We start from the raw sequence: 27,540 nt of genomic DNA on the forward strand, positions 1-27,540 counted from the left end.
GGTGAGCTCCCGTTGTTTGGTCCCAGCTCCTGCCCACCTAGCAGTTTGAAAGCACCCTTAAGTGCAAGTAGATAAATAGGTACCGCTTTATAGCGGGAAGGTAAACGGTGTTTCCATGTACTGCACTGGTGCTGGCTCGCCAGTTGCAGCTTCGTCACGCTGGCCACGTGACCCGGAAGTGTCTTCGGATGGTGCCGGCTCACGGCCTCTAGAGCAAGATGAGCACGCAACCCTAGAGTCAGACACGACTGGCCCGTACGGGCAGGGGTACCTTTGCCTTTACTTATTTTCATCAGAGAAATGTTGGAGGGTATGCCTGGGATTGTGCTGCTTTAGAATGCAGGTGGGGAATTGTTCATCTGAATGCTTCTGGATGGCAAAGGAAACAAGGGAGAAAGCTGAGATAGACTCCTTCTCCCTGATGGACTAGGTTTCTATGCATAGCAATGGTGACTACCCTGTGGCCCAACCACTACAGGATGACTCCAGTTCCCAGTAGCCCTAGCCAATATAGCCAAGAGTCAGGGATGATGGGAGTTGTAGTCCAAAAACATCTGGCTGAGCACAGATTTCCTGCTCCTGATGCATAGGAACTTCAGAAAACACCTGTTTGGTAAAAACACAGCAGAAACTGTATTGCATGTCATTTCAGAAATTGATCCTAAGACCAAACCTGCAAAGTGAATAGGGGTTATACAGCAGTAAGGGAAATTTGCATGCACCCAGGAGAAGTACCTAAAATATATTGGTTTGTAGCCAATGCTACTCCTACTCAGAGTAGACCCATTTAAATTAATTGGCGTGACTATTTTAGGATTATTAATTAGGTCTTCCCTGAGTAGGATTTGCATTGGAAACAATCCTATGTATTCTGATCCTGGCAAAAAAAAATTGGACTAAATATTCTGGATCAGATGAACAGTCTGTTCCTAAGTCTGTCCCTCTTACTTAAAAGTATGCATGTTTAAAATGGCAATGGTAATTTATTTAACTGTGTTGCTTCATATGCATTTTACGCTGCCATAGTGCATACCGACACAATGTTTTTCTTCCGGGATCATACAAAGTGCAATAAGAATAATGTTAGGACAGGAAATGGGCAAAACGTTCAGTGCTACTAAATGCAATGCTATAACTACATGATATGCCTTAAGGACATAAGCTAGGAAGCATAGTTGTATTATATTTCATTGTTGAGATTTGGGTAAACAAACATAGGTGTGGGAGTGTGTGTGTGTTTGTGTGTGTGTGGTACAGGCGATGGTGTAAGAAACCACAATGGGTAAACATGCCACATTTGTTCTGAGATTTGAAAAATAAACTTGTCCTTGGCTTTCCTTCTTTATTCTCCTCTGCTGGCTTCTGCACAATCAGTGCTTTTCAAACATTTTTCCCCCTCAAGAGAACAAGAAACTTTCCCCCACACACCCACCCTTCAAAGATCAATCTGTCCAATATTCTAGTAACAAGAGTATGCAGTTGTGGTTCGAGGACCCGACCCCCGTGAAGTGAAATGAAGACACAAGGACACATGATATAAGGTTGATGGGCTAGAAAAGGCCACAACTTTATTGATTACAGCAATGAAAAGGTATTGGCTTAGGCATTGGATCGAAACAAGTGGGTTTATTCACCAGTAGGTGGAGCCTGTTGATGCTAATCCAACTATAGGCTCACCCCTGCTGTCACCGAGGGTCGTGCCATGGCCTCCCGCCAAGCAGGTATCGGACAGAATACACGACCCCCAGATTCCTTTAACGGAATACCCCTAAAAATTGAAGGCATAGGCGATGGCCACACCTAGCACTTCGACACACCACAACACATTATTCCAATGCCTAACCTACCCACCAATACCACAAAAGTTGTGACGATTGCTACGAGGTAGGCGAAAAAACCAAAAAGCCAAATGCCAAATGGAAAAACTCCTACCAGGCCCCCCGGGCAACCAGGGCGACCAACCTAAGGTCCATAGCAAGGCCAATGACCTAAGCCCTAACCAAAAGGGAGTGGAGGGTGGGTGACTCACGAGGGGACGACGATGAGGAATGAGGCCAGGGAGAGGCTGGCGCTGCAGCAAAAGGCTGCTGAACACGCCCCCTCTGCGGCACCTGGTTGGGTGGCCACGGGGGGGGGGGGGCGTGAGCGCCAGCCAGGTGAGCTGGAGGCAGGGGGCCACGCCCCCTGCTGGGCGGTGCTCGGGCTCCCGCCCACAACCACTCCCCTCTCTTTCAGGGAGGAGAGTCTTTCACACAGCAATACAATTCAGGACAGTTTTATCCATGTCTACTCGGAAGTTAGCCCTATTGACTTCAGTGGGACTTAAAGGGAAGTGTGTACAAGACTGAAACCTTAGAGCTGCTAGGATATTGGCCTTAAAAGTGTATGTAAGGCCAGGTTATCAATCATTCTGAAATGCGGGCTATACAGTGCCAAAAAAGCTCTCTGCTAGCAGCCTATTGTGGTCAGTTTTGTGGGGCTTAATCACTTAGATGGTTAGTGGATGTAACGTTCCGCCTTGTCATAAGAGACGGTTGCATTAGATAATCTTCGGATCCCTGCCAGTTCTCTGAATTTTGCCGTGCAATTGAATGCTTCGTAAAGTAGTCATCCGACTGCTTCCCCCACTAGCGAGGCAAACAGTTATTATTATTATTATTATTATTATTATTATTATTATTATTATTATGGAACACAACCAGTGCTTTTTTCAGGGGGTATTCAAGGGCATGCAGTACCGGCACCTCTTTTGGTTGTTGTTTAAAAGTGTGGCACTTAATGTAACAATTTCACGGTGAGTGCCGGCACCTATTTTTCTAGGGAAAAAGCACTAAACAGAACCATCCTTTGACATTCACACATCTACAAATTTTGCAGCGCCGTTCTCCAGCCAAGTATTGCGTACCAAGATGCACATACAGTGGTACCTCGGGTTAAGTACTTAATTCGTTCTGGAGGTCCGTTCTTAACCTGAAACAGTCCTTAACCTGAAGCACCACTTTAACTAATGGGGCCTTCTGCTGCCGCCGCGCCACCAGAGCACGATTTCTGTTCTCATCCTGAAGCAATGTTCTTAACCCGAGGTACTATTTCTGGGTTAGTGGAGTCTGTAACCTGAAGGGTCTGTAAACTGAAGCGTATGCAACCCGAGGTATCACTGTATTAGGGTAAAATATATCTGTGAAAATGGAAAAGCATTTGAGTTGTGTAAGTTTAGAGGAAAAGCATTTGAGTTGTGTAAGTTTCCCCCCCCAAAAAAAATCTAGCCTCCGCTGCAATAGATAACGGGGCTCTTTAAAAGTGTTCCTTTAGTACAAATACAAGCACAACAACCGGGGCCCGATTTAGGTTTGATGAGGCCCTAAGCTACTAAAGGTAATGCAGCCCTTTATATGTCTAGCTGTCCTTTGTCAACAGCAAATTGTTGCTTTTTCTGTGTTGAATATATGCTATATAGTAATTTATGGATCTAATAGGTATCTAAAGCCATTTGCTCAGAACAAAATATGTATTTTATCAAAGTAATTGTTGAACTGAAATACAATTAAGAAGTATATTAATAGTGAAATACATTAAGAAGAAGTACCATATTTTTCCATGTATAACACCCCCCCATGTATAAGATGCCCCATGTTTTTAGGGACACCAATTTAAGAAAATAGGGAGGAGATTGCCCCGTGTATAAGACGACACACAGTTTTTCACATATTTTTAAAGTAACAAAATACATGGAAAAGTATCAGTTACAGATAGTTAGCCGTGTTGGTCTGCCATAGTCAAAAAAAAAAAAAAAAAAATTCCTTCCAGTAGCACCTTAAAGACCAACTAAGTTAGTTCTTGGTATGAGCTTTCGTGTGCATGGGTATCTGAAGAAGTGTGCATGCACACGAAAGCTCATACCAAGAACTAACTTAGTTGGTCTTTAAGGTGCTACTGGAAGGATTTTTTTTTTTATTATGGAAAAGTATGGTATATTAATAGTGAAATACGGTAACTATTAAGCTCTAACTTTAAATGATTGGAGGGCCCATAACTTACATCATAGGAGCCTACGCAACACAAAACAAAACACTGTTGCTGTGTGTAGGTTTTATTTTACTTGTTTTTTATCTTATATTTTGGAAATGTACATCCAGTTTTTTTATCCCTTTAAATTTTTTTGGGCCCCCCAGGAGAGTGGGGTCCTAAGCTATAGCTTGTTTAGCTTATACAGTGGTACCTCAGGTTACACACGCTTCAGGTTACATATGCTTCAGGTTACAGACTCCGCTAACCCAGAAATAGTGCTTCAGGTTAAGAACTTTGCTTCAGGATGAGAACAGAAATCGTGCTCCGGCGGCGCGGCAGCAGCGGGAGGCCCCATTAGCTAAAGTGGTGCTTCAGGTTAAGAACAGTTTCAGGTTAAGAACGGACCTCCGGAACGAATTAAGTACTTAACCCGAGGTACCACTGTACAGAAATCCGGCACTGACAACAACCCTCAGACTCAGAAGAGCTCCCCTGTTCAAGAAAGGGTTAATCTTGCAGCCCTTCTCAAGAGACATCTGGCATGAGCTGTGGGTGTTGGCTGTGGCAGATCCCAGGTCTGTACCAGTCGCTACAAGGGAGCTGTCATGACTCTTGATTTATCCTCCCTCCCCTCTCTCCCCCCCCCCACCCGCCCGCCCCAATGTCGTGGGGTATGGGATGTTGAAACGGCTGCGGCTCTAACGAAAAATACGAAAAAACCATGACAATTATGATTTAGTATCTTGGGAGGCATGTTGCTGGCCTCTGTTCATAGCTGGCGAATGTACTGGAAGTGACTCCGTGTTTTCTGTTTTAAAAACACTTTAAACATAATTTGGGTATTCGGAACAGGAAAGGAAGGGGGTGGGTTGGCAGCACTGATAATTTTGCATATGTTCGTGCATGACGGGGTGTGTGTGTGTGTGTGGTGGCAGATGATTAAATCAAGGCATGTGCTGAAGCTCGGGCAGACTGTAGATAATCTGGGAGTGAAGAACAGGCAAGGGAGAATCTGTCAATTTTGGTTTCCCCCAGTTTCCCTTTCTTCCACTCTTGTAAGTCCAGTTCTCCACAATTCCAAATCAGCCTGTGATTAAAAAAAATAGCACTTTGTGTGAATTTCTCCTAAGGTATACATTTTTATATGCAATTTTGCCTCATGTACACACTTTGCAAAACACCTTACCCTAAAATAATGCTTTTTTTGGTATGATAATTTCATCAATATAGGGTTTTTGTACACGACTGAAGAACTGCACTTCAAAATGGGGAGATTATTAACTTGCAAGGGATGTGTGTGTTTCTTTCTTTTTTTAATAAAATTTTTATTGGTTTTTCAACATTTATATAAACACAAACAATACACAATACAAACAAACAAGCACATAGACACACAAGTATAATTTCAAATCTTTTTTTTTCTTAAACCCTACTTCACTGACTTCCCCGTACCTCCCCTTTCTGCATTCCTATTTCCAAATTTATTTCAGCAAATCCTCCCCCTTAAATTTACTTTATTTTCCCTTGTTCTTCTCTTTTACTTAATCTTTTACAGCTGTAATCCCCTTTTTTCTATAACCTCAACATTTTAACACTCATTAATTTTACAATATTTCTTGAGATAAATTTTAAATTTCTTTCAGTCTTCTTCCGCCGTTTCTTTCCCCTGGTCTGCTGTGGTAGCATACATAAAAAAGGTCCTATCCTTCTTTGACACCAATTGGCCGACAATGCCCAAGAGGAAGGCTTCTGGTTTCTTGGGAAAAGTACATTTAAGTACCTTTTTCATTTCATTATATATCATTTCCCAGAAAGCCTTAATCTTCGGGCACGTCCACCAAAGGTGGTAAAAAGTACCAGGTGTGTGTTTCAGTTTGTATATTGCTTCGGGAAATACAAAGTGTTATGAATCGTGGTGTTTGTGTGCCTTGTTCCGTATTGAGTGTCTTCGCCAAAGCATAACTATTCTCCTTGTCTGTGGCTTGATGGTGACTAAATTATATTGCGCAGAAGCTGCTGTATGGAAAAGCGCATGAATCTGACATTTGAAGAGTTTGTAAGTAAACCATTTTTAACTTACCAAACGTGTGGTCTCTTTCTGTGCTAAGGAAGTGGGGAACTTTGGATGCAACTTGAAAGAGGATATTTTAAAGATTTAACAGCCTATATTTCCACACTTTGCTGCATGTTTTGTGATTTCAAATCTCTTCCAGAGGTTCTCTCACCAAAGAGTCCTTGCCCCATACCTGGATCCAGGCATCCAGGGAATTCTCTTTTTATTTTACCTTTGTATATTTTCTTCTTTTAACCAAATGAAGCAAGACAAAGTTTTCCTCCCTCAACCTACAGGGACCTTCCACTGGCTCAGACTCCTACAACTCTCAACACCTACCTTCTAGGGTTGTTGTATTCATGTGCTTCAGAATGGGGCTGAAGCAGAGAGAAAGTGGCTTAGCTTAGCAAACTAAGGGGGGGAAATTGCACTTTCTAAACAGGAAGCTGCTGCTGATTCTGTATGAGTATACCGGCATGATATTAGAGTGTGTGTTTATCACATTGATATTTTAGGGACATGGGTGGCGCTGTGGGTTAAACCACTAAGCCTAGGATTTGCTGATCAGAAGGTTGGCGGTTCGAATCCCCACGGTGGGGTGAGCTCCTGTTGCTCGGTCCCAGCTCCTGCCAACCTAGCAGTTCGAAAGCACAAAGTGCAAGTAGATAAATAGGTACCACTCCAGCGGGAAGGTAAACGGAATTTCCATGAGCTGCTCTGGTTCGCCAGAAGCGGCTTAGTCCTGCTGGCCACATGACCCGGAAGCTGTACGCCGGCTCCCTCGGCCAATAAAGCGAGATGAGCGCCGCAACCCCAGAGTCAGTCACGACTGGACCTAATGGTCAGGGGCCCCTTTACCTTTACCTTTTATACTGCATTTTTAAGTGCATACCACTTCTTTTTAAAGTAATCTGTGAGGTGCCCTTAGAATGATGGTGCTTTGGTTTGTTTGTTTGTTGAACAACAGAGGAGAAAAAATATTTTGGTATTCCAATAAATTCCTTTCTCAGAGTCCTCCTCTGCCTTTAGAACAAAGGAGAGTGAAAATTCTCTAGACTGCTGAAAATTTAATGCAAAAAAAAAAGCAACCGTAATGTTTATCTGCTCCTGCTGCATAATACTGAGCTGCAGTATTACTGATTTCTGAATACATCCCCTTCTGCTGCTTAAGTTCTGGCAGGTTTGCCTCCTACCTTAGGTCACATCTGCACCATACATGTAAAGCACTCGTGTACCACTTTAGCTGTCATAGCTCCCCCCCCCCCAAAAAATCCTGGAAACTGTGGTTTGTTAAGAGGGTTGAGAATTGTTACAAGACCCCTGTTCCCCCCACAGAACTACAAGTCCCACAGTGGTTTAACCATCAATCTATGCTGCTGCCTCATTCGGCTCCACCCCCTGCCTCCCCGCAAAGTCAGAATAATAATTATTATTATTTATACCCCGCCCATCTGGCTGGGTTTCCCCAGCCACTCTGGGCGGCTGCCAGCAGAACATTAAAAAAACCGATATAAGATCAAACATTAAAAACTTCCCTAAACAGGGCTGCCTTCAGATGTTTCCTAAAAGTCAGATAGTTTATTTCCTTGACATCTGATGGGAGGGTGTTCCACAGGGAGGGCGCCACTACCAAGAAGGCCCTCTGTCTGGTTCCCTGTAACCTCACTTCTTGCAGTGAGGGAACCACCAGAAGGCCCTTGGCGCTGGACCTCAGTGTCTGGGTTGAACGATGGGGGTGGAGACGCTCCTTCAGGTATACTGGGCCGAGGCCATTTAGGACTTTAAAGGTCAGCGCTAACACTTTGAATTGTGCTCGGAAACGTACTGGGAGCCAATGTAGGTCTTTCAGGACCAGTGTTATGTGGTCTTGGCGGCCGCTCCCAGTCACCAGTCTAGCTGCCACATTCTGGATTCATTGTAGTTTCCGGGTCACCTTCAAAGGTAGCCCCACGTAGAGCGCATTGCAGTAGTCCAAGTGGGAGATAACTAGAGCATGAACCACTTTGGCGAGACATCAATCCATGCTGCCGCCTCATTCAGCTCCAGCCCCTGGCTCCTCATAAAGTCGGAATGTTGCGTACATGACATTAGGACGTCACATCAGGCCGCCCACAGTGTTTTTGAGAAGTTGGTGCCTCTGCTCCCAACAATTGGGATTCAGAGACATATTGCCTCTGACAGCAGGCACAGAACTTAGCTGCTATGGCTGATAGCTACTGATACCCTTATTCTCCCGTGAATTTGTCTAGTCGTCTTTTAAATCCATCTCTGCTGGCAACCATCACGGCCTCTTCTGGGAGGGAATTCCACCGCCCAACTTTGCCCGGTGTGAAGAAGTCTTTTCCCTTGCCAGCCCTAAATCTCCCAACATTTGCAGAACAGTCATCGTGTTTTGTAGCAACAATGGCAGGATCCAACGGCATTTGCATTATAGCAACACCCAAACGATACTTGTGGGCATTTTCTTATGAAAGCCCGTGTGAGTTCAGGCAAGTCGGGACACTTGGAAGTCGCCTGGGGCCAAGGCACAGGTTTGGCTCTCTGCGTGTTAAAAAGAAGAAGGAAAAAAGTTACATGGTTTTAGTATAGACACATGAAACAGGAAATTAATAAAGCGATAAAGTGCAGAAGCTTGCAGAGCAGTGTGCCAGAAAATAATGTTCACGTACCCTTGCTGGCTTGGCATACTGTGTTTTTTTCCAAAAGCAAGCCACCATCCCTTTTCTCATATTAGATTCCTAGGTAACTACTTCCAACAATATCTGGCTACATTCAGAAAGCAAAGACTGGCGTCATTAGTATTTTTTTCTTTTCTTTTTTAGATCCCCCTTTTCCCATCTCTGGTATTTCCTGATCTGCAGATAGATGGTTTTCCATCTTCTGTAATCATGTTCCAGATGTTTGTGAATGAGCATGTCTGTCTTCCAATTGACTTCTCTTGAACCATTTTGCCAATAAGATCTGTAGAAGTTGGAGAAATAAGAAAGCTGGGAGTAGGGGTGGTTGAAGCTGTCAGTTTCGGTTCTTCTCAGTTTCTTTTTCCAACCTTAAGTTCAATTCTCCACATTAGTTTGCGATTATCATTATTTTTAGAAAAATCCTCATGAAAATTCACCAGCATTTTAGTACAAATTTCTGCTAATAAAGAGATACTTTTGTGTACAATTTCCCATCATATGCAAATACTTACAAAGCAATTTCCCCTAACATAATACATTTTTGTATGTTATTTTTTGGCTCACAAGTGCATTTTTAGTCCAGTCCAGTACATGCATTTTTGTACACATTACTTGGCGCTAGACAACTGCAGTGCAGAATTCAGATAAGTGCGAATTTCAAAGAATGGCTGTGTTTCAGTTTGTGAGTTGTTAGGAAGGTTACAAATTACATACGTAGGATTGTATTTAAATCACGTTGCTTTCCGTGGGAGATATTTGACTGCATGCTAAAAATGTCTGGTTGTCATCAGCCTTCTCTCGGGCTAGATTATATGCAAATTGCTTTATAATAGTTGTTGCCTTCACAATATGCCTGTGAGGTGGGCACATCATTCTGCACAAGACGGGCTTGAGTAATGAATCAAAGGCAGAGTCCAGTACATTTTTCACCACTAACACAAACTACAGGTTCAACCGTGACTCCAGCTGGGAAAGGAATTTGTCATCATACCAAATAGTCTTAAAATTGGTTTGGTAATACTGTATATGTCTTATGTGCTTTTCCCTGTAGACAGCTGTGGCGTAGACAATTCCTTGTGCTTTTTTCTTGTCAACAATTATTATATTATATATATATATTTGGTTTTACAAATTAAAATTTACATTCAAAATCATAAGTAATAAAAAAGTGAATAAACAAAGATTTACCTGAATCTCTGGGCTCCCCCCCCCACCTTTCCATGGGTTCCTTCGCTAGTCCTTTTCCGCTGCATATTTTTACTCACTCCAATTTTTAAGTATTCCATATATCCCTAGTTATTGTTACACTACAAGTGTTATTCAAATCCTGCTAAAGAGCTAAGCTGTTTACAGTGGTCTCCAAGGTAAATTATAAATTTTCCCCATTCTTTGTTAAAATTCTGGTCTTCCTGGTTTCCAATCTTCCCAGTCATTTTCGCCATCTCCACATAGTCCATCAGTTTGGTCTGCCATCCCTCTCTGGTGGGAACTTTGTCTTCCTTCCATCTCTGTGCTAAGAGTATCTGTGCAGCTGACATTGTGTACATAAACAGTCTTTTGTACTGGTATTTCTGCACCTATAATTCCTAATAAAAAAGCTTCCGGTTTTTAAACAAAAGTTATTTTAAACATTCCCCCCCCCCCGATTCATTATGTATCATTTCCCATAATTGTTTTACAGCCTTTACAACCTTACACTTCCACCACATATGGTAAAAGGTGCCTTCTTTTTCTTTACATTTCCAGCAAATATTTGAACTTGTCTTGTACATTTTTGCTATTTTTCTCGGAGTTAAGTGCCAGCGACCCTTGTCAACAGTTGTGGTGTGGGAAAAGTCAGTTACATGTGGAAGTGCGGGAGAAGGCATTCCTTATATTGAGTCAGGGGCGGAGGAAGGTGGGGGCAGTAGGGGTGGATCGCCCTGGGTGTCTTCCCTGAGGGGGGGTGACATTTGGTGCACCGCCCACCTGCGACTCCCAAGCCTACCCCGAGCCGTCGGGGGAAGGAGGGGGAGCTGTGCTGCTTTGCCAATGGCATTCCCCCCTTTCCCCCTTTGTTTTGGCAGCTGGGGGAGGCTTGGGAGTCGCAGCTGGGCGGCATCCTGAATGTCCGTCATCGGTGGCTTGTTCTGCCCCCGTGGGTGGCTCGCTCCACCTCTGGTTGCAGGGCGTCCGCGCCGCTCCATGCACCCTAGCAGCTATCCCGCACCTGGGAGGGCACCCTCTGTGCCCCACCCCCCTCGGGAGCATGCCTGCCCTGGACAGTGTGGGCATATGCTCCACCACTGTATCGAGTCAGACTGTTGGGCCATCTAGTTCAGTACTGTCTACACTGACAGGCAACAGCTCTTCTAGATTTCAGGCAAGTATCTCTCCTAACCCTACCTGGCAATATGGGAGATCGAAACTAGGACCTTCTACATGCCAAGCAGGTGCGCTGTCAATCTCTCTATGGCACATGCTTACAAAACTGGTTGAAATAATCTTGCCCTCTTCTTTATAAAGCCACCAAAATGTGGAGATGCGTATACATAGCTACATTGTTTAAACCATTAGAGAATAAGTTTGACTCAGTGAGATGTGTCTAGCCATCCACTGATCCTCTTCATTAATTTCTAATAACAATTGAGATATATATATATATATATATATATATATATATATATATATATTTGTGCCTGCAGTAGGTAAACACTACAATGCTTACATTTTCATCAGGATCTCAAAGTGGTTAAAGTCCCATGCTACTGGCTGCAGAAAAATCAACGGTAGATTAAATATATATTTGTGGAGTGAAGGTTCTGTGTGTTGTAACCGGAGTTTTTCCAAGAGACTATTCATTTAGGAGCAAGCTACATTGGATTTTTAAAGTATTGCCTTTTGTATGTGTTAATAAGTGCAAGGAGAACAGCAGGAGGGTAACAGCTAGAGTTAACAGTTCACAAACTTTAGCTTGGCATCTGCGCTGGTAGCAGCTGCTGTAGCCCTAGTGTCATAGAAGGTCCCGCTGCTTATACCTACTCTGAGCTCCCCTTTAAACATTTTTAAAAATTAAAAGATAGCTTTCTAGTCAGTGCTGGGCGGCTTGGTCTGGGAGCCATCATTCTGAAGTCCTTCAATGCCCCTGAAGTAGCACTGCTGCCGCAAAATGTTTCTGGCTGGAACCAGGGCAGGATTTAGGTTTGATGAGGCCCTAAGCTACTGAAGGCAATGGGGCCCTTTACATGTCCAGCTGTCCTTTGTCAACAACAAATTGTCACTGGTTTTTGTGTTGAATATATGCTATATGGTAATGTATAGTTTCCCCAGTAGTGATGTATGGAAGTGAGAGCTGGGCCATAAAGAAGGCTGATCACCGAAGAATTGGTGCTTTTGAATTATGGTGCTGGAGGAGACTCTTGAGAGTCCCATGGACTGCAAGAAGATCAAACCTGTCTATTCTGAAGGAAATCAGCCCTGAGTGCTCACTGGAAAGACAGATCGTGAAGCTGAGGCTCTAATACGTTGGCTACCTCATGAGAAGAGAAGACCCTGATGTTGGGAAAGATGGAGGGCACAAGGAGAAGGGGACGACAGAGGACGAGATGATTGGACAGTGTTCTCGAAGCTACCAGCATGAGTTTGACCAAGCTGCAGGAGGCAGTGGAAGACAGGAGTGCCTGGCGTGCTCTGGTCCATGGGGTCACGAAGAGTCAGACACGACTAAATGACTAAACAGCAACAGGCATGATCCATTCAAGGTCGGGGTGGCAAGAAGCCAACAGTTCTACTCGACTAGCTCCTTGAATATCCCTTGGTATCATTGTGGACCTGAGGCTGAACCAGACTGGAGGCCAATGGCATCCCTCTTGGGCTATGGCAGCTAGACAGCACTTGTTATTTTGCTACTCTTCTTTAATGCTGATGCTTAGGGTCCATCCAGTCCAGTGGGTAGTTCTTTTTGTGGGTTTATTCTGCAATAATGCTGCACTGACATAATAATAATAATAATAATAATAATAATAATAATAATAATAATAATAATTTATTATTTATACCCCGCCCATCTGGCTGAGTTTCCCCAGCCACTCTGGGCAGCTCCCAATCAAGTGTTAAAAACAGTACAGCGTTACATATTAAAAACTTCCCTGAACAGGGCTGCCTTCAGATGTCTTCTGAATGTCAGGTAATTGTTTATCTCTTGGACATCTAATGGGAGGGCGTTCAGTGCATTTGTGGTGGATTTATACTGCACTGTTAACACGTCACCTTTCTGCTTGCTTTGTTGCTCTGAGATGCCTCCCCATCCTTTCCGTATTATTGCCAGCTGGAGAGGCACTTGGAGGGGCAGGGGAAGGGAAATACTTTGTACTTTGGCCTTCTCTTTGAAGAGAAGACTCCCTGGAAAAGACCCTGATGTTGGGAAAGATGGAGGGCACAAGGAGAAGGGGATGACAGAGGACGAGATGGTTGGACCGTGTTCTCGAAGCTGCTGGCATGAGTTTGACCAAACTGCGGGAGGCAGTGGAAGACAGGAGTGCCTGGCGTGCTCTGGTCCATGGGGTCTTGAAGAGTCGGACAGGACTAAACGACTAAACAACAACAAATAGAAAGCTATAGATTGCTTGAGTAAAGAGAGGGGAAGGGGCACAAGTTATTTTATACACTTTTTTAAAAAACAACCCCCCAAAAACCCACATTGTAGCAATCAAGTGACAGGACAGATTTTGATCTCTAGGATCTTCCTGCATTTAATTGCATGCATGCTGGCCCAGCATGTCAAGACTCAAGGTAGGTTATACACCACCTTTCCCTGTGTAATTTTCCCACAGAGAAGATCAGCTTAGAAACCACAAGGCTTTAGCACGACTCAAAAAAGGAAAATAAACAAATCACAAGGGAGCATTTTGTAAGGAAGTGTGTGATTTAGAATGTTGCCTCACTTATTCTAATGCCTAGGAGGGTCACATGCCAGTGATGGGAGGGGCCAGAGGTGAAAGCAGGCGGAGCAATGAATGCAAATATTACCTCTGTGCAGTAGGCTAGTTTCTACACACACACACCCTTTCTATCCTCCATCCAAACAAGCAAGTGACATTATCAGAGTTCGAGAATGCGTTCCAGCCAATGCTGGATTTACGTATGAGCTAAACAAGCCATAGCTTAGGGCTCCACTCTCTTGGGGGCCCCAAAAAAATGTAAAGGAAAAAACCCTGGATGTACATTTCCAAAATATAACATAAAAAAACAAATAAAATAAAACCTACATACAGCAACAGTGCTTTGTGTTGTGTTGGCTCCTGTGATGGAAGTAATAGTCCCACCTGCTAGCCTGCTCCCTAAAATATCACTGGTTTGCTCATTTCTATATATAGGGTGCCTACATGCCACATGGACTGGTTGCATGCCAACATGTGCAAATGGCTTTAGATACCAATAGGTCCATACATCATTTTTTCCCAACGTCAGAGTCTTTTCCAGGGAGTCTTCTCTTCTAATGAGGTCGCCAAAGTATTGGAGCCTCAGCTTCAGGATCTGTGCTTCCAGTGAGCACTCAGGACTGATAGGTTTGATCTTCTTACAGTCCATGTGACTCTCAAGCTTTCTATAAAGGTAAAGGTAAAGGACCCCTGACAGTTAAGTCCAGTTGCAAATGACTCTGGGGTTGCGGTGCTCATCTCACTTTACTGGCCGAGGGAGCCGACATTTGTCTGTAGACAGTTTTTCCGGGTCATGATGTGGTCAGCATGACTAAGCCACTTCTGGCAAACCAGAGCAGCACATGGAAATGCCGTTTACCTTCCCGCCAGTGCTGTACCTATTTATCTACTTGCACTTTGAGGTGCTTTTGAACTGCTAGGTGGGCAGGAGCTGGGACCGAGCAACGGGAGCTTACCCCATCGTGGGATTCGAATTGCCGACCTTGCGATCAGCAAGTCCTAGGCTCTGTGGTTTAACCCAAAGCGCCACCCACGTCCTATATACTTACATGCACAATCACACCACCACCCTGCACAAATAAACACAAATAAATGTTGTATCTCTCTTCACACAAGTGCCCATTAATGAAGCCCTGACAGCCATTCAAAACAAATACAATCCCCCCGAATACATCCTGGACCTGACCAACCACTGCCTAACCAACACGTACTTCATCCACAATGGACAAAGATACAAACAGATAGAAGGAGCACCTATGGGATCACCCCTCTCACCGGTCATCGCAAATCTGTACATGGAACACTTTGAAACCAATGCTTTAGACAAGTCAGAACACAAACCCAAACTTTGGCTCAGATATGTTGACGACACCTTTGTAATTTGGCCACACGGGAAAGAAAAACTAGATAGCTTCCTCACACATCTCAACAGCCTACACCCCAAAATACAATTCACTATGGAAATAGAAGCCAACAACCAGCTTCCCTTCCTTGACGTCCTAATCTACAAAAAACCTGATGGCTCCCTAGGACACACTATCTACCGGAAAAAAACACACACCAACCGCTACTTACATGCTCAATCACACCACCACCCTGCACAAATAAACTCCGTAGCCAAGACCCTCATCTCCAGAACCAAACGCCTGGCTGACAAAGACCACTTGACAACTGAGTTACAGAATCTCTCAAATGTGTTAATCGCCAATGGATACCAGCAAAACAGGGTTACGAAGCTAATCCAAAAAGAAACACCCCCCAAAAACCAAGACACAGAAGAAAACAATGGCATGGCCCTCCTTCCTTATATCAAGGGCACTACAGATAAAATTAGCAAAATCCTCCATAAACACAATATCAAAACAGCCTTTTGCACCAACCAAAAAATAGCCAATATCCTCAGAAACCCCAAAGATAAAATCCAGTTGGAAAACCAAGGGGTCTATGAAATACCCTGCAAAGTCTGCCCAGCCACGTACATTGGACAAACAAACAGACGAATAAATGCACGTATCGCAGAACACAAGAATGCCGTCAAAAAAGAAGAAAAATCTTCCTCTCTTTTCCAACACATGAAAGAAACAGGACACGAAATTAATTTTGCAGATTCCAAATTGCTCTTTAACATGGAACATCACCACAAGAGAATAATCATGGAAGCCATCGAGATAGAGAAACACCCTCACAACATGAACAAGCGTGACGACACGTCCCGCCTACCAGACATCTGGAAATTAGCCCTCCCCACAAAAACCGACACCAGATCCAGAGGCACACAGAACGCCACCACCAATCAACCACACCAGACCCAAACCCAGACCCTCTCCACAGATAAATTACAGACACCATCCAGTAACCAAACCATAGTGGCACCTCCGGATGCTGCACCCCCCTGCAATCCCTACACAGATCTGGCTGGCACAGGGCACAAAACCACAGCTCGCCCCTATACACGAAGCCAAGCCAGAGCACAACTAAGTGCAGTACAGCCATCTTCCCAGAAAAACTCTTCACAAATTCAAGAGGTCAAGACACGAAGGCTTTAGCAACTAATCCACACCTAATGACCCACCTAAGTGGTACTCAGAATATCACTCAAGAAATCACTCAAGATATCCCTTAAGTAATTAAGGAACAAAAGAAGAAAAGAACACTAGCCTGGGAACTTCCCCTCTGCCCAGAACTTTTGAGGCAATACACCACACCCCTCTACAGTATTTATAGGAACTCAAACACTGAGATCCCGCTCTGTTCCAGTAACAAGAAGCCGAAAGCACCAGCCTGAAGATGACGAGTGAGACCTCGTCGAAACGTCGCCTAGACACCCCAACTTTTACACGGGAAGACACCCGAGGACACCAAAACCTGCATATATATATATATATATATAACATGGCAAGCCTGAATCACATTACATACATCTTGTCCCAGCATAGTTTTGTATTGTATATTGCATTCTGCCTTCTCTAGGGACAAACTCGCTGTCTATTCGCTTCATAAGCATTAAAAAAATTGAAGGGGGAAAAAGAAGTGAGATTCTGCAATAATTACACACTTAGGACTTGAGGCAAGTTTGGAATGGTTCTACTGCATAATTGGTAATTTTAATGCTCTGATGTTTTGCGTCCCTTTGTAGTTCTGATCTGTGCTTCAGCTCCAGCGTCTTAATTTGAGCAGGACCTCACTTTCTAAGCAAACCCTGACAGCATTTCATCGGAGACCCCTGGCGGGTGTTTAAGGCTAGAAGTGCGCATGATACGCAATATTGAGACTGTGCAGAAATTGGCAATGGTGGAGCGTACCTTTATTTGCTTTTCAGAAATCAATTGGAAGGACAAAGCTGAATTTTCCCCCCTTCTGTGGTTACCCGTCCCCATTTTTTTTGGAACAGCCATTGATTCCCCTGATTTCTTCCCTTCACAATCACTATGTTCTGCCTCCCTTGTTGGAGGCAGTACAGGGGTGTTGCATTCCTGATTGCTGCCCAGGGCGGCACAATTAAAAGTGTTGGTGCTGACCTTGAAAAGCCATAAATGGCCTCAGCCCAGTATACCTGAAGGAGCGTCTCCACCCCCATTGTCCAGCCCGGACACTGAGGTCCAGCTCCGAGGGCCTTCTGGCGGTTCCCTCCCTGCGAGAAGTGAGGTTGCAGGGAAGCAGGCAGAGGGTCTTCTCGGTGGTGGCGCCTGCCCTGTGGAACATCCTCCCACCAGATGTCAAGTAAATAAAAAACTATCTGACTTTTAAAAAAACATCTGAAAGTTGCCCTGTTTAGGGAAGTTTTTAATGTTTGAAGTTTTATTCTGTTTTCAGTCCTCTGTTGGGAGCTGCCCAGAGTGGCTGAGGAAACCCAGCCAGATGGGCGGGGTATAAATAAATATATATAATTATTAATTGTTATTATTATTACCACCCCCTAACTCACAGGGTTGTTATTGGGAATTTAAGATGGTGTGTGTGTGTGTGTGTGTGTGTGTGTGAGAGAGAGAGAGAGAGAGAGAGAGAGAGAGAGAGAGAGAGAGAGAGAACCATGGAGAGAACCATGTGCGTGAGAACCATGTGTGGGGTATAAATAATCAAAATATTATTATTATTATTATTATTATTATTATTATTATTATTATTATTATTAGCCTTTGAATCCAAGTTGATGGGAGGCACCAATGAGGAGAGGGCTGTTGTGTTCTTGCCTCAGATGTAGATTTTCCATACACATCCGGCCACTGTGTGGACAGGCTGCCAGACTAGATGGGCTTTTTGGCTGATGGACTAGATGGGCTTTTAAGGCGCCTTGCAATTAACAATTGCATTGCGGTTGCATGTACCCCCCTGTAACACTTGGAATTGCTTTGAGGTAGCACACAAACACCCCCACATCTTTGTTGGAAGCCGCCCAGATGGGCGGGGTACAAATAATAAATTATTATTATTATTATTATTATTATTATTATTATTATTATTATTATTAGGTCATGGTGGCCATTCTCATCCGCTTTCCTCCTAGCTGGGTGGTCTGTTGCCCAGCTGTGTGCTCTTTCCTCCCTTCTTCCCAAGAATGCAGATATTTTCACTGTCCAAAGGGCAGAGAGAGGGGAGAGCCAGGAACAGCCTGTGGATGGCCTCAGGTGAGCTGCTGAGCGATGGGCAGGGAGGTGTGTTGTTGTCGGAACGGTCTGATTGCCAGAACAGATTCGGCTCTTCCCAGCCTGCACCGTTAACTTGTGCAATCGTGCACATGTAAAGCAACTGCACTTTTTGTGATGCAATGATAAAATACAGCAAAGTGGGGGGTGGGGTTTTTTGGGGGGGAATTTTCACTAGAGAGGTTTTCTTTAAAATAGACAGGTAGAGAAAGTGTGTGTGTGTGTGTGTGTGTGTGTGTGTGTGTGTGTGTGTAAAATTATGCAGTCATCCCAATTCTGTGCAAAGATTAACTCTGTCACCTGTATCATTTTTTTTTTCAAATTAGAACAATTTGATGATTTTCTTGATTTGCCCATTTGCCCTTCTTTATGGTCCAGCTCTCACTTCCATACATCACTACTGGGAAAACCATAGCTTTAACTATATGGACCTTTGTTGGCAAGGTGATGTCTCTGCTTCCAACCTGAGGGGCTCATCTTCCAGCGTCATAACTTTTATATGCCTGTTGTCTTTGTCCATGGAGTTTTCTTGGCAGGGATACTGGAGTGGCTTGCCGGTTCCTGCTCAAGGTGGATCACGTTTGGTCAAAATTCTCCACTATGACCTGTCCATCTTGGGTGGCCCTGCACGGCATACTCATAGCTTCTCTGAGTTATTCAAGCCCCTTCGCCACGGCAAGGCAGTGATCCATGAAGGGGACCAGCAGAATATCCAAATTAATATTATTCCTTTGCTGCTGAATCAAGTGCAGTGAGGAAGTCACATAGCAAGTGGAGCTGTGGAAGGGAACCAATGGCCCGCCTGATGTTTTTGGACTCCCATCTGCCTCAGCCAGCATGGGCAACGATGAGGAATGCAGCCTAGACACATCTGGAGGACCACAGACTCTTCCAAGACCTCTTGAAATACAGACCCCTTCAGAAATCAACAAGTTCCGTCCGATTTTGCTCTGCTTGTTTCTAGTTGTTGCAGATCCTTGGCATTATCTTGCCTCTCGCTCATGGTAACCTTCAGCAGTGCAGAGCTGTGGTTAACACATTGTCCATCACCAAATGTTTACTCCCCAAGTGACAGCACGCCCATCTGGATTGCATGCAGTGTTTGATCTGAAGCGCCAGACGCAGCTCACTTTGGACCAGCAGTTCATAAGCAGGACATGAAATCTTAAATGCTCTTCTGATACCCCCAGCCTGCCTTCGGTAGCTTCTGCTTGAGAGAAACAAACCTTCTGTCTTCATAGCTGCGTCTCTACATGGCCATTGTCATACCCATTGTGACAATAAACAGTAGGGTGTCAGGCGAGAACCTGGGAGGCCAGGGTTCAAATCCCCATTCAGCCATAATAATAATAATAATAATAATAATAATAATAATAATAATAATAATTAATATGTATACCCCACCCTCCTCGGCCAGAGTCAGGCTCAGGGTGGCTAACACCAGTAAAATTACAATAAAAACATAATAGGGGGGAAAAACCAATTTAAAATACAGTGGTACCTCAGGTTACATACGCTTCAGTTTACATATGCTTCAGGCTACAGACTCCGCTAACCCAGAAATAGTACCTCGGGTTAAGAACATTGCTTCAGAATGAAAACAGAAATTGTGCTCCGGTGGCGCGGCGGCAGCGGGAGGCCCCATTAGCTAAAGTGGTGCTTCAGGTTAAGAATAATTTCAGGTTAAGAACGGACCTCTGGAACGAATTAAGTACTTAACCCGAGGTACCACTGTACAAGCTAAAATGCAGTTTAAAATGCAGCCTCATTTTAAAAGCAGCCCATAGATCAAAACCATAAGGGGAGGGAAACATAAGGGTCAGACTGAGTCCAAACCAAAGGCCAGGCGGAACAGCTCTGTCTTGCAGGCCCTGCGGAAAGATGTCAAGTCCTGCAGGGCCCTAGTCTCTTGTGACACAGCATTCCACCAAGTCAGGGCCAGTACTGAAAAGGCCCTGGCCCTAGTTGAGACCAATCTAACCACCTTGCGACTTGGGACCTCCAAAGGTCATAAACTCACTGGATGGCCAGGGGTCATAGTCACTATCTCTCAGACTAACCTACCTCACAGGGTTGTTGTGAGGATAAAATGATGACACGGAGAGCCACACATGCCACCTTGAGCTCTGGAAAGGGTGGTATATATATAATAATATAGTAATACATTAACAGGCAAGCTCCTGTCCTTGTTTTCATCCCAGGCTTCAAGCTGCAGCTCACATATCCAGCTTACAGAGTAACTCCCTGTTTCTTCAAATACATGAAATGAAATGAAAATAGAAATAACTGGGTGCAGGCTGACTTGCATGGTGCATAATTAATATAATAAGGCATGTTAAATGTAGCTAACAGGTTGGAAATGAGATTAATGTTCTCCCAGAACATTAATTTAGTGATTGCCAAGGAAATGGAGCTTCAGTTGCAGAAAGCGTGTATGTTCCTGAAGCCTTGAGATATGTGCTAGTCTACAGCCGTGTTTCCCAAGTTTTGGTACTTGAGGTAGACCTTGTTAGAGTTAGACTTCTGTGTGGAAATTGGAGACATGTTTGGTGCTTGCTTTTGAAGTTGAGCTGGACCATAAAGAAGGATGATCGCCGAAGAATTGATGCTTTTGAATTCTGGTGCTGGAGGAGACTCTTGAGAGTCCCATGGACTGCAAGAAGATCAAACCTATCCATTCTGAAGGAAATCAGCCCTGAGTGCTCACTGGAAGGACAGATCCTGAAGCTGAGGCTCCAATACTTTGGCCACCTCATGAGAAGAGAAGACTCCCTGGAAAAGACCCTGATGTTGGGAAAGATGGAGGGCAGAAGGAGAAGGGGACGACAGAGGACAATATGGTTGGACAGTGTTCTCGAAGCTACCAGCATGAGTTTGACCAAACTGCGGGAGGCAGTGGAAGACAGGAGGGCCTGACGTGCTCTGGTCCATGGGATCACGAAGAGTCCGACACAACTAAACGACTAAACAACAACAACTTTTAAATTACATAAGAATAGGAATGGGGAGAAATTATAAACAGGTCACATTTAAAGGCAAATCTACCTAATCACACTTTCTAAAAGACTTAGCAAACTAAGACCACAGCCATCCTTTCAAATTCACACTTTTCGGAACTTTGCAATGAAGTTCTAATATGAGAGAATTCCTCAATGCCAATACCCAAGCTTGGGACAAGAGAATTCCTCAATGCCAATACCCAAGCTCTCTCTCTTTGGTGAGAGAACCCCAGCAAAGATTTATATGCCCATTAAAGTGAGTTTCAAATGTCCCCTTTAAAAGTTTTTCCCCAAAGTTTTCCCCTTCCCTCAGCATAGGAAAAAGACCACACATCTGGTAAGTTAAAAAATGTTTTACTTACAAACTCTCCAAAGGTCAGATTCATGTGCTTCAGAAAGTTGCACAGGCAGTAAAACTTAGCTTAGTTACAAAGTGACAAAAGTTCCTAAATTATTGTTATAGGAATTCAAGAATGGCTGATGAGAACCATGCAGTTGAGTTGGAGTAACTATCTCAAACCTCTTCACATGCTGAGCTTCTCAGGTAGACTGAAGAGGAACAAATTGGCTTGATTACCTATTTCCTCCCAAGGGACATGACCTAGGCTAAAGCTGTCAAGATAGCTAACCCTATGGTATTAACCCCTTCATGCATTCATTAGACTTAAGGATTTTGGTTATATGACGCTGGTTATCCCACATTTGCAGAAAGTATGCATTTAAATGCAGTGTTTGTGAAAATAACATCTAAAATGCACGATGTAAGGGATAATTGTTTGCAAAAATGTATGTGTGTATCAGAACAAATTGCATACAAAATGAATGGGTCTATTAGAAGATCTTTGCACTAAAATGCTGATGAATAGTCATGAGGACTTTTTAAATTAAAAACAAAGGAAACTGATACAGAAATATTCAGAGGAGTAGTTTGGTAAGGGTGCTGGAGGTTGTTGAGAGACACACAAAGCCCCATTCCCTTCAAAGAGCTGCAATTCCCAGAATTCCCTGGGAAGAGAGATTGATGGTTAAACCCACTCTGGAAATTATAGTTCTGTGATGTGAATAGGGATCTCCAACAACTCTCAGCACCCTTAACAAATGACAGTTCCCAGGATTCTTTGGGGAAGCCATGTAAGTATCATACTGCTTTAAATATACAGTGGTACCTTGGGTTACAGACGCTTCAGGTTACAGACGCTTCAGGTTACAGACTCCGCTAACCCAGAAATAGTACCCCGGGTTAAGAACTTTGCTTCAGGATGAGAACAGAAATTGCGCAGCGGCAGCAGGAGGCCCCATTAGCTAAAGTGGTACCTTAAGTTAAGAAGAGTTTCAGGTTAAGAACGGACCTCCAGAACGAATTAAGTTCTTAACCCGAGGTACCACTGTATAGTGCAGCTAGGACCAGGTTTGCTCATCCCTATGTAAGAGTACGAACCCTGATTCAGAACGCTACTCTTCTGATTTCCTTTTGGAGGAGGAGGAGTAGAGAAGCCCTGAGGAATAGCTATTGCTGAGCACTAATATGCATGTAGTGCATGACATACACAGAGCTTGTATCATGTTTAGAGTTGACATTTTGCAGGTAACCATGCACTTTTCATAAACGCAAATGACTGTACTTATCTAAAGGAGAGGTCTTTAATTTTCTTTCTGGACTCCAGAGATTTGCACATAGGAGATCTATCACGCACGCACACACACACACACACACACACACACACACACACACACATTAAAAAATTGCAAGTGAGTTCTGTGTTGTTGTTTTTTACCTTATGTGTACCCTTCATTTTGGAAGGTCAGCATTTCACTTCAATTCAGATGCAGCCAGCAATTAGGGAAAATGCCTTGTACACACACAAAGTATGTTAACCCCTTAACAGTGGCTGTCTGAGACAAAAGTTGCAAGGATTACTAAATTTCAGAACTGGGGATGGCCAAATATCTCCATTCTGGTTTCTCGTTTTTCCAATGTTAAGTTCAGTTCTCCATGTTTCCACCTCAGTTTGAGATTCCCACTCCCCCAACATCCTTTTTTTGTATTTGGTGATATTTAATAGGTGGTATGCAGGAGTTTTTAACTGATTGCATTTGATAGTTGACATGCAATGGCATTAGGTACAGGCAACGACCCATTTGTGTGGGGGTTACGTTCCTGAGCCCCATGCATGTTGGTGGAGCATGCATAAGCCCGCTCTGCCCTATTATGTCCCATTCTGCCCCCTTTCCTGGCCACCTCCTGGTCACTATGATTAATGTGTGTGTGGTCATGCATCAATCAGTCATTGCCTGTATAAGACTGTCATTGTATTTAATATTGTTTGTGAACAACCCAGAAACCTTATTATTCAATAAATAAAATAATTAATATGACACTGTATTTAACCATAGGCCCGCAATAGTATTTTGCATTTAACAATTTCCAGAGAGATAGCCATGAGGACAGTTCATGCATCTAAACAAGTGGGCTCTAAACTGCGAAAGCTTATGTCAAAATAACTCTCTTAGTCTTTTAAGATGCCACAAGCCTTTTTATTATTTTTACAATTGTCAGTATTTGATAGCTGGCTCTTTGCAGTGCAACCCTATGTGTGTTTACTCAGGAGTTCGGTATTCTGCGGATATTTTGACCTCTGAAAATGCATAGTGCATACTTTATCTGTGAATATGGTGCTGCATATGATAGTCCTTTTAGACCTTACAACAAAGTGGTACCAAACAATAATACACTATTTTTTTTAAAAAAAGAAGAAACAGTAACAAAAAAGCATCTTCTCTCTCATGCTAACAAATTGTCTTTTGGTTTTATGGGGGAAAGAGAATTATTTTTTTAAAAAACAAACTGGCAGGTCTCACTTAAGATCTGAGATTGAGACAAACCTTTCTTAAGGCAGAAGAATCCCTTCATTAGGACAAGGGTTAGGACTTTTATCACAGACACTGAGTGAGGCAAACTTGCCTTTGTAGCCTCTAGGGCCTAAATGGAGCAGGTGTGCCTTTGCCACAGACCAAGGCATCTCTCTACAATGGATATCATTGTCTGCCTTCAATATTCCTCCCAAAACCTGGGTGTTTTTTAACAGATGAGGATGCTTAACAAAAACTCTGCTCTCTCACTGAAGTGGATTCCAGGCGGCAGAAGGGGAGGAGTTTATTTAAGACACACAGACAGACATCAAACACATGGGGGGGCACTTTACATCTGCTATTTCAAATGGGAGTAACTGGCAAACGGTGAATAAATTTCATCTGAATAGGAACATAGTGCAGGGCTGGTTTCCCCCCACAAAGATGTCCGCTTTTATTGGATTTTCAAAATGCAAGCGCAGAATTTTTTAAAATAAAAAATAAAAATACAACTCTCATTAAAATAAAGAACAGGAGATATGACTTGATCGTACCAGGTTGATTTATGAGGGCTAAGGAGCTTTGATTTTAAAATACAGTGGTACCTCAGGTTACAGATGCTTCAGGTTACAGACTCCGCTAACCCAGAAATAGTACCTCGGGTTAAGAACTTTACCTCAGGATGAGAACAGATATCGTGCAGTGGCAGCGGGAGGCCCCATTAGCTAAAGCAGTACCTCAGGTTAAGAACAGTTTCTTAAGGCAGAAGAATCCCTTAATTAGGACAAGGGTTAGGACGTTTATCACAGAACAGACCTCTGGAATGAATTAAGTTCGTAACCAGAGGTACCACTGTATATCAGTTTCCTTGTGGTACTGGAACTATATATTTAAGCTGCAAAAGGGGTTCAGAAGGGGGGCTGTATATGTGTGCATATGCGTAGGCCCATGCAACTGGGAGACACTTTGTCTATGAAATGATTATTAAACAAAGCTGTAAACCTAAGTGAAACTCCCAAGCAATCCATAGCTGGCTCATACCTCTGGTCTTTTAGCTGACACTGACAGCTCCCGAATGGGAGGAAAGGATATCTTCTGTTGCACATGCTTCCACCAAGTACCAAGTGGTACAATGAAAATAAATGTTCATTGCAAGTATTTTTGTGGGGGGAGATTTGCCCCTAATCAAGTGGATAAGGAACATTCGTGGAGTTGGCACTATGAAACTGTAAATATTCCCTCTGTGTGCGTGCGCTCGCTCGCTCTCTCTCTCTCTCTCTCTCTCTCTCTCTCTCTCTCTCCACCCACCCAAAAAGCTTGGATTTGCTTTGATCAGACAGATCACACAAACCTCAGCTTGGGAGAACTAATTAGTGGCCAGATTGCTGGACCTGGTCTGTAGAAACTGAGTTGATCCTTGGACCAATTCCAATCCCTCCGCCAAGCCTACCTCACAAGGTGGCTGAGGGGATGAAAGGGGGGGGGGGAACTATGGGATTTGCTTCCACAAGAGGCAGCGAGGGCAGCCAACTTGGATGGCTAAAGGAGGATTAGATGAATCCAGGAAGGATAAGGCTCTGTTCTACCTACCTTGTCAAAGACAAATGTTGCATCTGGCTGCCTGAAGGGACAATGCCTCCAGGGGTGAAGTCAAACCACTGCATTAGCAGCACCAAAGTGACGTCTCTGGGGCGCAAGCCTGGGCAATGAGCATGGAAGTCCTGGGCTTCCCAGATGACAAGACCCCCCCCCCCTGCTTTGGGGTCCAAAGCAAAGCAATAATAATAATAATAATAATAATATATTATTTATACCCCGCCCATCTGGCTGAGTTTCCCCAGCCACTCTGGGCAGCTCCCAATCGATTGTTAAAAACAATACAGCATTAAATATTAAAAACTTCCCTAAACAGGGCTGCCTTCAGATGTCTTTTAAAGATAAGATAGCTACTTATTTCCTTCACATCTGAAGGGAGGGCGTTCCACAGGGCAGGTGCCACTACCGAGAAGGACCCCTGTCTGGTTCCCTGTAACCTCACTTCTTGCAATGAGGGAACCACCAGAAGGCCCTCGGTGCTGGACCTCAGTGTCTGGGCTGAATGATGGGGGTGGAGACGCTCCTTCAGGTATACTGGACCGAGGCCGTTTAGGGCTTTAAAGGTCAACACCAACACTTTGAATTGTGCTCGGAAACGTACTGGGAGCCAATGTAGGTCTTTCAGGACCAGTGTTATGTGGTCTCGGCGGCCGCTCCCAGTCACCAGTCTAGCTGCCGCATTCTGGATTCGTTGTAGTTTCCAGGTCACCTTCAAAGGTAGCCCCACGTAGAGCGCATTACAGTAGTCCAAGTGGGAGATAACTAGAGCATGAACCACTTTGGCGAGACATCAATCCATGCTGCCGCCTCATTCAGCTCCAGCCCCTGGCTCCTCATAAAGTCGGAATGTTGCGTACATGACATTAGGACGTCACATTAGGACGTCACCTTCAAAGGTAGCCCTACGTAGAGCGCATTGCAGTAGTCCAAGCGGGAGATATCTAGACCGTGCACCACTCTGGTGAGACAGTCTGCAGGCAGGTAGGGTCTCAGCCTGTGTACCAGATGGAGCTGGTAGACAGCCGCCCTGGACACGGAATTAACCTGCACCTCCATGGACAGCTGTGTATGTTTGGCATCAGCCAAATATGTTTGGCATCAGCCTATCTTTGCTCTGGCCTCTTCATATCTCTTTGGGTTCTGGGAGACCAGAGAGGAGGGAAGCTGGTCACTGCAAGAGGGCGAGACAGCCTGGCAACTCTTCTCTGCCTCTTGGTCATTGTCCTCTACTTCTGCTGCTGATTCTGGACCTAAGGCTCTGGTGTCTTGCCTCTTGTTGCAATGCCCTCTTCATTTCTCTGCACGTGTTGGGAGACCGGGGGGGGGGGAGCTGGTTGCTGGAGGAGGGGGAGACCTCTTGGCTGCCTTATCCCTGGCCCCCCTACTCTCCAGCCTCTCCCTGGCCCCCCTACTCTCCAGCCTCTCTCCTGCCTCTGAGTCTGAACTGCTCTCTGCCACAGACTCTCCCAGCTCATTAAGTCTGGTTGCCTCTCCAGTTTCCAACACCACCTCCTCCCAATCTTTCTCCCTCTTCTCACTCATTGTCATCCAACCACCAGTCCCCAGGCTCTGAGTCTTCTTCCCTTGGGTGTTCCCCAGCTGGTGCCCCTCACCATTCCTCTACATCCAGCCTGTCCATGACAACTAGAGGGCTTGACTCAGGCAGCTCCATAGGTTCTTCAAGCACACCCACATTCCCTTTGTGATGGTTTCCAGTCCTTCTCCTCTTCCAGTAAGGCTCCCTTTAAGCCGACTCCTTCCCTAATCCAACTAGATGTGCTCCTGCCAGCCTCC

General features: G+C 44.3%; 1 long non-coding RNA gene across 1 annotated transcript; it reads left to right on the forward strand.

Moving 5' to 3' along the window:
• LOC310693422 lies at window positions 1-27,540 on the forward strand. The gene is made up of 3 exons (XR_014519161.1): window positions 1-79; window positions 6,735-8,606; window positions 27,413-27,540. It is a non-coding gene; the product is annotated as an uncharacterized lncRNA (long non-coding RNA).

This window comes from Podarcis liolepis, assembly GCF_965112155.1.
Source record: "Podarcis liolepis genome assembly, chromosome: 14".
In the NCBI taxonomy this organism is placed as follows: Eukaryota; Metazoa; Chordata; class Lepidosauria; order Squamata; family Lacertidae; genus Podarcis; species Podarcis liolepis.